This window comes from Cuculus canorus, chromosome Z (assembly GCF_017976375.1).
Source record: "Cuculus canorus isolate bCucCan1 chromosome Z, bCucCan1.pri, whole genome shotgun sequence".
Taxonomy (NCBI): Eukaryota; Metazoa; Chordata; class Aves; order Cuculiformes; family Cuculidae; genus Cuculus; species Cuculus canorus.
The window spans coordinates 508,951-521,075 of record NC_071441.1 but is presented as its reverse complement, the minus strand read 5'-3'; the positions used below and the strand labels follow the sequence as shown (position 1 = coordinate 521,075).

At 39.4% G+C, this 12,125-nt stretch overlaps 1 protein-coding gene across 5 annotated transcripts in view; it reads left to right on the top strand.

Annotated features, from left to right (window-relative positions):
* Positions 1-12,125, top strand: part of ZNF608 (zinc finger protein 608) — an 85,806-nt gene that overhangs the window by 62,462 nt on the left and 11,219 nt on the right. The gene's annotated exons all lie outside the window — the stretch shown is intronic.

The window sequence follows — 12,125 nt, the reverse complement described above, 5'->3', positions numbered from 1 at the left end:
AGCACTATCGGTGCTTACTGCTCTGTTTATTCAGGTGTCTACCTAAATAACTGTGAAACTTCATGTTCAGCAGAATTTGAAAACAATCTCTTTGATGGGCTACAAATTATGAGTTCTTCTCATTGTTCAGGGTGTAAATAAGTTTTCAGCTGAAAGCCAGGGAGGGAGTGGAGTTTTCCATTTGAAACAAGCTTTTAGTCTGCACTTGATCTCCTCTGATTTTGTATGAAAAGCCACATTGGACTGAATGACAGCTGAAAAGGCAAGCTGCTATATCAGGGGATTTAGCAGAAGGAAGCTGCTGTTCTTTCAACCAGCAACTTCCCAGAAAGCTCTTTGAATCAGTTCAGTCCAGTTGTGAAGTCAGTGCACTAACAAATATGTAGATGAAACAGTTTTATTCAAAGTACCTCTCACTGTCTTAGTTCTGATGTTCAGGTTTAAGAAAGTAAATAAATATTCATTTGTGCCTGTCAATTTCTCTTCTCTAATTTAAAATGAGATTATCCTTTCCTAAGAGCTGAAGTTATAATGGTAGAATTGTCTAAAGGTATAACTAAGTTAATTAAAAAAAGGAGGGAGGAAGGGAAGAGAAAAAAGAGCCACTCTTCTCCTTCTGTTTCTTCAGTATCTAAGGAAATTTGTCTCTGGAGTTACTGCAGTTGATTTCTGCTGGTTGATCACAAATTCTGTCCTATCAAAACATGTCCTTAAAAAAGTTCTGGTTTTTTTTTTTTTCTTGTTCCAGTTTAACTTCGATAAATAGGAAGAAGACACAGAACGCTTCAGCAACTGTAAAATTCTGTCATGTCACATAATGTTGAAATTCTTACAGAAAAAAAGGGTTTCCTGCCCATTTGGTGATAGCACATTATGCCTGTAAATGAACTGTTGGTGGTAGTAAGATTTATGCATGCAACTGAAGTGATACTCTGTTGTTTAAAAATAGTAGTAATAATTAAAGGTGAGTGCTTTAAAAGACAGAAGAACACTAGGGAAAAATAGTTACGTCTTTAGTTCTGAAGGTGTTTTTCCATTTTGACCACAACGTGATATTGACCTCAAATTGCTGTAGAGTAACTAAAGAAGAACATACCTGTTTGTCCACTGTTAGCTTAGCACAATTCCTCAAGGGATGTTTTTAATCAAATCTGGTTTAGTCACTGGTTTTCTAATACACAAGCTATATTACAGAACATAGCAACAGTTGTGTGACAGTTGTCTGCAACTGAAAGGTTATTTTTCTTGGTGTGCATAAAATTATCTTAAAAATCTTTCTTGGTATGTAAAGATGATGAGTCTAGCTGTTTGAATGATATACCTTTCTTTCATGCAAGTGTGTATCTAAGGCTGATCTTTGTTACTGATGATTATTAGCAATTAGGAATGTGTTACTTTCGGAGGGAAGGCTTTGGGGCCATTGTTGTACAGCTCGGAGTCAATAAACTCTGAGCTGCTCATAATAGCCTTTTCTTCTTATTGAAGCCTTGGACTTGCCCTAACTTCATCAGAGCAGAGGAAAAAAGAATAATGTGAACAATAGGAGCCGTGAAGTTTGACTTAGGCCTAATGTGAGGAGGCTGTAAAAGCTGTCAGGGAGCTTGATTGATTGGCTCTCAGGCTGCAGTCCTCAGTGCAAAGCAATAATGTTCCTGCCTCCTGTGAGAAGGCTGGATGTGCCACCTGGGGTCAGAGCTTATCAGCCTCAGGGGCCAACATTTCAGATGAGGCCAAAGTGCAGTCAATAATTTATACAGAAATTTGTGTGTAGATTCTGGAGTAAAGCAAACTTTATCTTAATATTGTTTGTCTGACCAAGGAAAGAATTAAGTCATGTCTGAAAGTCCAGTCTCTTTTTTCTTTTTCTTTTTGTGACATGGGAGAATAGTCTTCCAATACTGAAATATGTGTTTCCGTTATCATGCTGGTTGTTACTTTAATGAAGGAGGGCATGCCTGTGATGATCCTTTGACGGAGGTTTCATTGCCAAAGCAAACTTAAAGATTTTTTAGCTGATTACATTAGGATTCCTAGAACCCTAAGATTTTTCTTAACATTTTATGCAACTCTGGTCTGTCCTGAGTGCCTAAATACTTTTGTTTCTAAAACCATGAGAGTCAAAGGTTGATCAGGTCGAGTGCATGAAAAAGCCAAGGGAAGCTGTAGTAGTGGCATAGATCACAGCAGGTCGGGGAAAACTAGCCACGCTTTATTAGCAAGTGGAGAAACTGGGACATCCAGCACAAAGGACACTTACAGGAAAATTGTCCAACCAGTCACTGCCAAGAGGAGAGAAGCCTAGCAGAACGTGTACTGATCAGTGATGGGAAATCGGTTTGCTGGTATTTGCAATACAATATTGCATCAGTATTGATGAATAGCTGGAATAAGCCGGCTGGTTAACTAGATGTTTTACTGGTTTATCCGCTTGGGAGGTAATTTAAAACAGAGGAAAGAAAATCACAGTGAACTGCTCTGTAGAACTTTGACACCTATTGAAGTTGGTTAGTTGATAAGCAGCTCACTTTTGTTCTGTCCCAGTGAAATGACTACTTTGCTTCAGTAGATGCTAACAAAGGGCCTTTTACCTTTCTTCTGTTCAAGGAGAACACTATTAGCCATAGTTCATTAGGCTTGTTTACCAAAAGAACTGGTGTGTTACTGAAATACTTGTAAGTGTTCTGGGCATCTTCCCCCCGCCCAATATAGAAGAATTTTATAACAGGAAGGACAGCACTGCCTGCTATTTTTTAAGGAAGAGAACTAGTTTGTGGGAAAAGAGCCGTGAAAATTATGTAGCACTTGGACTTGGTAGTGTGTAATACTTGTTTTGTGGTTTTCAAACCTAGAAGGTGGAGTTCTAAGCATAGCTTTTGTTTTTAATCTGTTCACTATAGCAACAAAAGACTTTACAATAAGGTTACCCCAAATTGTAAACTGAAACAATTGTATAGAAAGAAGAGCCTCAGATGTGTAAGGTTCTCTGCCTGATTTTCTTAGAGAAAAAAGTGGAGTGGTGGGCTTCACGTACTATATTTAATTGATTCCTTTTTGGTGCGTAAGTGGGAAAGAGGTAGAAGAGACAGAAGTGCTCATTTACAGTTGCAGTATTCGTAGGACTGTAATGTACATTCCATGCTTGACTCTACACCAACTTTAGCATTATGTGTTTTGCTGTGAAGTTTCATGGTAGAGTATTAATGTATTAAGATGTTAATAGAGTTTATCTCCACAAACATAAAAGGTGTGTCACTCCAAATTGCATCAACTAAATTAAAGACGGAGAGGTACCTGTCTCCTATTAGCTGTAATAAGAAATCCTGAGGGAATTCTGCAAAAGAAATCCCAAATGTGACTTTCTTTCTCCTCCTTTTTTTCTTGAAGGTGTCTGTCTCAGGCGTTTACTTACCCTTTTCCCAGGCTGAGGACAACGAAGTCTTTATGAAATGAGTGAAGCTTAATACAGAGAGAGGGAGAGAGAGATCTAAAATGCGGTTCAGTAGATTTCAGTGTTTTCAGTCACTGCTTTAAATTCCAGTGAGTGGAATAATAGAGAAGTTATCATGTCTAGTATCTGCAGTTGGCCTTTGTAAAGAATGGCTTGTTAGGAGGCTTTATGATTTACTGAGGCCACAGCTGGCTGCCAGCAGAGCTACAGGAATGTGTTCTCTCTTGGGCCTGGTGGCTAGAGATGAAAAGGATCCAAAGCTGGCACAAAAGGAAATAAATGCTTTGACTTTAAATAAAGCATCATAATTTATAAGAGGTTCTGCTTCTCAATCCCAGAGAGGTACATGGATCAGCAGCAGCTCTTTGAGGTTGAGCAGAATTGTCTGCCTGGCTCGACTGTAATTCTGGTATCTGCAGCCTACAGATTTGGAAGTATTTTCATGGTTTGGACTTGGAATTGTTTCTGTATCCATGCTGTTTCTTTTCCAGAAATTCTCTCAATTGTGTATTCCTTCCTTTATGTTTCATTAGATGCTCTAGTGTCTGATAAATAATTGTACCACTGTTTACACCTGGCAGCTCTTTATCATGATGTAGAGCACTGGGGAACTAATCACCAAAGACACCTGAAGGTTTATAGGTACATTTTGTCATCCGTTATTTGCTTAGTTTTTATTCTTCAAGTGAATTGTTCTTACAGTAGCAGAGTTCAGAGCTGAGACAAAATTCTATTGCCCTAATACTCACCTTAGGAAGAAAAACAAAAATGTATAAGCTTCTTGAAACGCTGGGTTTGGTGCGGGTTTTTTGTTAGACAGATACACACACATGCATACACACATAAATTTATACTAGCTTCCCTATTTCTGCAGCTGCTTCTCAACAGCAGTGTGCAGATGAAAACAGTATTTCTGTGGTCTGGTGTCTGAGATGAAGAATAGAAATGAGGCAGATAATTATTAAAGGAAACCCTGAATGCTTGTCAGGGTGAGAAAAATTATTTTGATTTTCTCTTTTTGGTCTTACTTCTTGTATTTAAACAACAGTGCTTTTACCAACACTCCAGGCATGTTTTGCTTTGCTATTTACTTGTTTTTAAAGTTGAAAGAGTTTGGAAAAGAAATAACTGGCTGGAGAGGTCCTGTAATTAATACAAACTGCAGGAAGTGAGTGTGACAGATGAGTTGAAAAGCCCTGTGTTCTCTTGCTTATCTTAAGTGACACATGGTCCTAGAGTACAAGCAAAAGCATGACTTCTTTTTCTTTTGCTGTAGTAGAAGGCAGAAGAGTCTTCCTGTGTTCCACAGGGCAGCAATATAGGAGCTGAAATAACATTCCTTGAGAAGTGACTGGGAAATCTAAGGAGTTACAGAAAACATTTTCCTCTTCTGAAATTGAGACTACATGACATTTTTCTGTGTCAGGCTATGTGAATCACAGTTATGATTGCTGAAGTAAAATAGAAAAAAAATCTGCTAGAAACAAAACATTTCATTTCTGAAACAGATTTGGTTTTCTTCAGAATACACAGATGTTTAAATATTTTCAGCTTGTATTTTTAGTGTCAGCTGAAATAGAGTAAGACTGCAGTTTTATTCACAAGTTTCAGTAGAACAGTGAAGTGGTTCAGTTATTCTGGCCAAAGAAGAGGTAAGGTTTGTACAAAACCAGATCTTTAGTTGTGTTCTGGAGGTCAGAAACTTAGGGTTAGATTATAATAACATTAATTGCACATTTTCCTGTAAATATTGCAAACATGCGGTCTGACATTCAAAAGGTATAACAGCAGTTTATCCAAAAGTTTTCCTAGTCCTGTCAAAATCTAATCACTTTGATATAAATCTGACAGGAGAAAATTATCTTGGTTGCTGTGGCCTCGTAGTTTTCAAAATCCCCATTCTGAGTAGCTTATATTTTAGTAGAATTTACAAGCCATTTGGGACCCAGTCTGACGTACTTTCTGGAGTATTACTGAGTCCTTTATTAATAAAGTTTTTAATGAGTGTAAAATTTAGGGTTGTGTTTGTTTAGGACCATTTGCTTTTCTTTCAGCTCTCCATTTGCATTTAGAGTTTGCTTACTGGTTATTTATTAGGCAGTTTGTCTTTAGAAGGCACTGAAAAAATTATACTGGCACCATTATTATAACTGATAAGGGGCATCAACTCTTTGATTAGATGCAGCCCTGTTTTCCAGAACCAACCGTCCTTTAGCCTTTCTGTCATAGCTTTATCCAAAGGCACTACCGTTTTGGCTCACCTTCAGCAACAAGTCTTTCTAAAATGCTGTTTTGTTTTATATTAAACTGGAAAAGGATAATGTTACCACGGAGGCAAGTAAAAAAGAAGAAACCAGAGCTTTTTTTAGCTGACCATTCAACTGAATATTGACCACCTGTCTTCACAAGAAAGAAATAGATGGTGGTGAATAAGCTAGAGTCTAGTTTTCCAAGAAGCTCAATGATTTTCCCGAATCAATACAGCACATCAGGCTTCAGAACAAAGGCTGCAGGAGACATGACAGTGATTGAACTGGCTGTGTGTTCATTTGTGTATTAAGCACACGGGATCATGGGGAAACGGGCCTTCTTCAGTTATTTCAGTGTTTATCCTTCTATATGCTCTGGGATAAACCTCTAGATTATGAAAATATATTAGGTTATTATTAGTGGGATGAAAAAATTGTCTTCTTGATGGCTCAGCTTGATGGCTTCAAAAAGTATTCCTGACTGTATAATTGCTGCTTTTTTTCTGAAGGCAAATGCGACTATCTAATGCAAGTCCTAGGAATATATGGGGGGTTTTTTTTGTATATCATTTAAGCTATTATACAGCTTTTTCAAGCTAGGGCGGTGGTTGCTACTCATTAAATATATTATACTGATGATTACATAATGAAGGGGGAAAGAAAGAGCATGCCGTTTGAATGAAGTATCCCTGAAATTTAGGTTAACATTACTGAGGACTTATTGGAAATCACATGGATATGAACTGAGTCTTTTATGCTGTTGAAGAAGCTGCTGTAGTTTATGTGGCTAGAATAATGCCAGTCTGCTTTAGCCACCAGCAGGGCAACATTAACTAAAATAGCAGGTTTTAGCCTCTCAGCCCTTTAACCTTTAAGCCTACTGTGCTTTTATAAAGTCCTAAATTAACACCACAGCTAAGCGTCTCAAAGGTTTATGACTGTACCAGCAATCTTTCATTATGCGTCTTTTCCTTAATGCTATCCAGTCTTCTCAGCTTCATATATGGTATTTGTTCAGATAAAGTCCAGGTTCCAGGATGACTAATTGCAGATCTGTACTCCAGATGGTTTGATTACAGGATGTGGTTAAAGTGACTTTTTGAACATTCTGCAGAGCAGTAGGGGTCTTTAAAAAAAAAAAACCAAAACAACAAGGACAAAACCCAAACAAAACAGAAAAAAAAAAAAGAAACAAACCCCCAAATCCCATACCCATAACAAACCAGGCTCCCCAACACAAAAAAACCCCACCCACCAGTCTTGCCTTTCCAGGCCACCTGACAGTCATTACGTTCTCAGGCCTGCTGATGTTGATGTCTGTTACATGTGCACCTGCTGTAGATGTAGTTAAGTACTTGTGCCATGCTAGACAGAGAGTGTGATTAAAGTAGTAAATAAACTGTATGTCTACTAGATCAGTATTCAGTGTAGAAGACTTGACTTTATACGTAGAATGTTTACTGTTAATTTTAGATTACTTTCTTGATGGAAGCAATCATGGAGAAATAAGGCATTTGCATTACAAGTCTAATATAAACATTGCACTAGGTTTTTTTATGCCTGGATGAATTGCAGGTGTGTATGTGGATCTGGGATTGATGATGATGTGGTGGATTTTGTGAGGCAATTGAGTTACACCGCTCTTAGAAAACCAGTGGCAATGAAAAATCTTAAGATAATCCTAAAATTATAGATTTTCACCTTGTGGCTTTTTGCACTTTGTATACTTTAGTTGCTGTTAGAATAGAGATGTCAAAGAGATATATGTGGGATTAAAAAATTTGCAGTGCCAAATGCAGAGTGGTACACGTTTAATCCACAGTGGCAGTGTACTCACTGATGACAGATATGCTGTGGTTTGGCTTTTCCAGGCACGTTTGTGTTTGTGCGATTTGTACTTGGTAAGACTGAGACAAAAGACAAACAGAATTTCATTTTCAGACAAATTTGCGCATTCACTGATGATAAAGATAGGATGAATTGCTGTAATGTTATGTCAAGTGATGATGTGATGCATTCTCAGTACTCACAGTTGCATCTCAACCTTAGAGACCTGCTACACCACAGGAATGTTACTATAAGAATTCGTCATTTTAAGCTTTTTAAGATGTAATCTTATAAAGATTACTACAAAGCATAATCACTTATAAATGATACTCAGAATAGCAAAGGCAGTAGGCAGAACTGTTAGCTGAATGGGAATTTTGAGCAAGTAGGACTCCACTTATGTTTAAACATAAGTGGCTTTTGCTGACTGAAAAGATTCCCAGCTTTGGAAGATAGTTCAACTATTCTTCAACAAATCGGTTACAGAAGTGTTCATGTAGACATTGTGCAGATACTTTTGGCCAGATTCTCTAGTAAGAACAGAGGGAACAGCTCTTTTTACAAAAATGAAGGCATATCCATTCAGCCGTTCAGATAACAGATCTTTTGAGTTTTCTGGGAAAATAGTCAACTTGAACTAAACCAGATTCTCATAGCGATTGCTGTGACCTGAACACAAAAGCAGCCTCTGCTGTAAACATTAAGTCAGGTTTTCCATCTGATTAATTGAGTAATATCTACTTATATTGGAATTTGAATGTGTTTGTTTTGTAAAGCCAGCATTTTAAAACACTGAGGCTTGTGTTGAAGATACTATTGTGATAATTCGATTCTTAACCACGTGATATCAGTTGCAAAGTTTTGAATGCAGAGCATTAAAATTCTTGGCTTATGTTTACTGCAGAAAAGCAAGTGAAGAAAGCAAAATGATAGCTATATGTTTTAGAGGACATCTTTCAGTCTTTTGTTCTTTATGTGAAAGACACTTCTGCAATAGTGTATTGTGTTAGATTTGACTAGAACCTTACAAGCTCTCTATTTTTGTTTTCCAGTCTAATAAGCCTGCAGTTGTATGTTTCCCTAGGGGTCAGTCCTACCTCCCCTGTTACTTAAATTCTCTTGACCCATATCTGTGATAATCTTTGAAGATTAAACGAGCTACCTTTACTGCTGATTCTGTGAAGTCTTACCTGTGGCTGAGTAATGTGGTGTTCATTAGGGAAAGGAAATTTATTCCTTGCCACAGTTATTCTAATGCAGCATGGACATTAATCTTCCCCCTTACTTACATACCGGGGGCTTTGCTAAGACTAACAAACTTAATGAAATGCTAAAAGTAACTGACTTTAAGGGAGGAACTTACTTGTGTTTGCTTTTGAAGTATTGTCTCTCTTACCCTGGAAGGTCATTTGAATGTCTTATAAGAATTACTGAATTGTGTATTGATTTCAGGGTTTTTTATTATTGCACCTATTCCATCACATCTACTTTGTCCTCTTTTCTTTCTATTAATAGGTAACAGACTATTCCTAGGGGTTTTTTACATAAATTAATGAATAAATAAAATGTACATAGAGACAGACAGGACTACAAATACTAAGGAATGTGGAAACTTATTTAGGAATGCATCTTGATTTAAAAACAAAACAAAACACCACCACAAAAACTAGAAATTACATTTTAACAAAAGGATAAAGGTGAACTAGCTGAGGAAAAATGAATGGCACAATTAATTTTCCTGTAATACTCCCTGAGAAGTTAGAAAGCCCTCCTTGCCTTGTACATTTAGGAGGAGATTGGACAAAACACCTTTAAGTGGACAGTGGGGAGCAATTGTGCTGCTGCAGGGAAGTGGGCTGCATGACATAATAGAATTAAGCCATGGAAAATACCCGTGATTTTCTCTTGGACTGTTATGGGGTCACAGCCGACAAGCTGTTAAAGTGGAAGGAAGTCAAGGTTACCAGAAAAAAAACTTTCTAATCTCTCATTCTAGTGTGTGAGTGCCAGATGGCAACATGGCTTGGAGTTACTTGTTGCAAGAAACCCACTGGCCAGTAGACCATAAAGTTGGTGAAGGGTTTAAAAGGGCCACAAAGTTGATGAAAGGTTTGGAGGGGAAACTGTATGAGGAGTGGCCCTATAAAGGCCCTTGATCTGTTTAGTCTGGAGGAGAGACGGAGACCCCATCAAAGTCTACAGCTTCCTCACAAGTGGAGGAACAGGTGCTGATCTCTGCTCTCTGGCAACCAACCAGATAGGACCTAAGGGAATCGGGGACAGGACAAGGGGTAATGGCCTCAAGCTCCACCAGGGGAGGTTCAGGCTGGACATCAGGAAAAAATTTTTCACAGAAAGGGTCATTGGGCACTGGCAGAGGCTGCCCAGGGAGGGGAGGGAGTCCCCTTCCCTGGAGGTGTTTAAGGGACAGGTGGATGAGGTGCTGAGTGGCATGGTTCAGGGAGTGTTAGGAACGGTTGGACTCAATGACCCAGTGGATCCCTTCCAACCTGGTGATTCTATGATTCTGTGAATGACAGGAAGGTGCACCAGGGGGTGTTTAGGGTGGATTTTAGGAAAAGGTTCTTATCCAGGAGGCGGTGGAGCTCTGGAACAGCTCCCCAGGGAAGCAGTCGTGGCACCAAGCCTGACAATATTTGAGAAGCATTTGGACAACGCCCTCAGACACATGGTGTGAATGTTGGAGTTGTCCTCTGCAGGGACAGGAATGGGACTCGGTGGTCCTTTTAGGTCTCTTCCAACGTGGGACATTCTGTGATTCTACTAAGTATTTCCTCTGTGGACATGCTGATGCATTCTCCTTTTTGCCCATACGTTTGAGTAGCCACAGAATTTTCCAGACGTGGCATCTGCTGTCCTGGAATCCACAGGCTCGGCTCTGGCTCTTGTGGAAGCATGCTCCGTCCACTCACCTTCGCCCACCTAACACTCCGCAGGCACCATGCAGACAGCTGGAAGTGCCGGGGGTGTCAGCGCAGCAGGGTGAGATGCCAGCCGTGTCCCACCTGGTCTCTGCCCACCAATGTCAGGAGCCAGAGCTGATGAGGACGTGGGCCAGTGGCAGTGGCCAGTGGGAGTGAGGGCAGCCCAGGGCAGCCCATGCCGCTGGGTTCTGCTTCTAAGGAGACGAGGGAAAAGGATGTTTGTTTTGATTTGGGGCTACCTAGTTTGCGTAGGTCATAAAAACACAGCGTAGCGATTTAACCCTGATCCTTGCAGGCACTGAGAGCCTGGCTCTGAACCTGGGGGGGAGTTGTTTGTCTTTCGTCCTTCAGACCAGTTTGCCCATGTAGGAAATTCTGGTCACCTTATCATCATGGTAACTAAAATCCAGACGGGGAATGATTTTCAGGTCTGCTATAGAGAATTTTCAAGGAAATTCCTTCTTCCCTGGTACCTCTAGTAACAACACTTCAAACACTTCCCCGCTGATAAAAGATCCCTGAGGAAGCAAGCGGCTGTTCATGTGTTTGCTTTGCCTTGGATCATTTTAGTGCAAAATTAGGAATGGCACTGGTAAGACAAAGTAAAACCTTCTGGCACGATGCCATTATTATGTGCCGCAGCTAGAACAAGGGAAGTGTAGAGGAAAAACAGCCTGGCAGCTGCAAGGCAGTGTCTTCACGCCTCTTGTGAAGCATTTTGCATCCTGCTTTTCTTTGCTGGGTAAAATGTACTTTTTTATTTCAGTGTATGTTCTAATGAGAAGAGATGGCTGGTTCAATAATACTGCCTTCTGTTTATCTGCAGAAGTTAAACAAATTAAAGGGATCATTATGCTGGCTAGTTCATAAACATGATGATAAATTATGTGAAGAGAAGTGTTACAGGGCAACCTGGAAACATTTGAATCACATCCTCACGCTTATTTTATTGCTACTTAGGGCATCTTTACCATTCACACATTCTACAGGATGACACGAATAAACCAAAATTAGAAGTCTGCTTTAGGTAGGCAGATGAATTTACATTTAATAAAAGTCGTAAGTGGAAAAGCAGTTCAATTACGGTACGCTTTGTAAAGGATTGCTGTTTCTGTGCCATCCTATTACAATTCCTATTATCGTATTGCAATTCCTATTAGCTTTGCTGTGTGGTTGCAGTTTCATGTCTGGTCCCTCATTTTCCAGAGAACAAAAAGCAAGGCAAATTATACATGTTTTCATCTGTATCTGCCCACCAAAACTTGCAATGCATACGTTTGTGTGTTTGGATATATGCAATTTAAAATAAATAGAAACCTCATTATCATATTGTTCAAAGCAAAGCAGATTCTTCTCAGTCAGCTACTGATTTAAACACTGTAACTGGTGCTTAGTTTATGCTGGCTGGCTGCCAAGTGAAAGCAATTATGTGCAATAATAGCAAAATTAAGAGGTGAGTGTTGCTGTTTTACAGCAGGACATGGTAAACCCCATTTCCTTCTGTCAGCTTTATCTTGATTACACACATAGGCACACACTCTCTGTTACACACATACACGTGCGCACACATGTTCTTGCTCTTTGTCGTTTGCTGTCTTTCCTGTGGGTTTTAACTTGAGGTCACTGAAAACAGAAAAGACAAAGCATATAGACCAC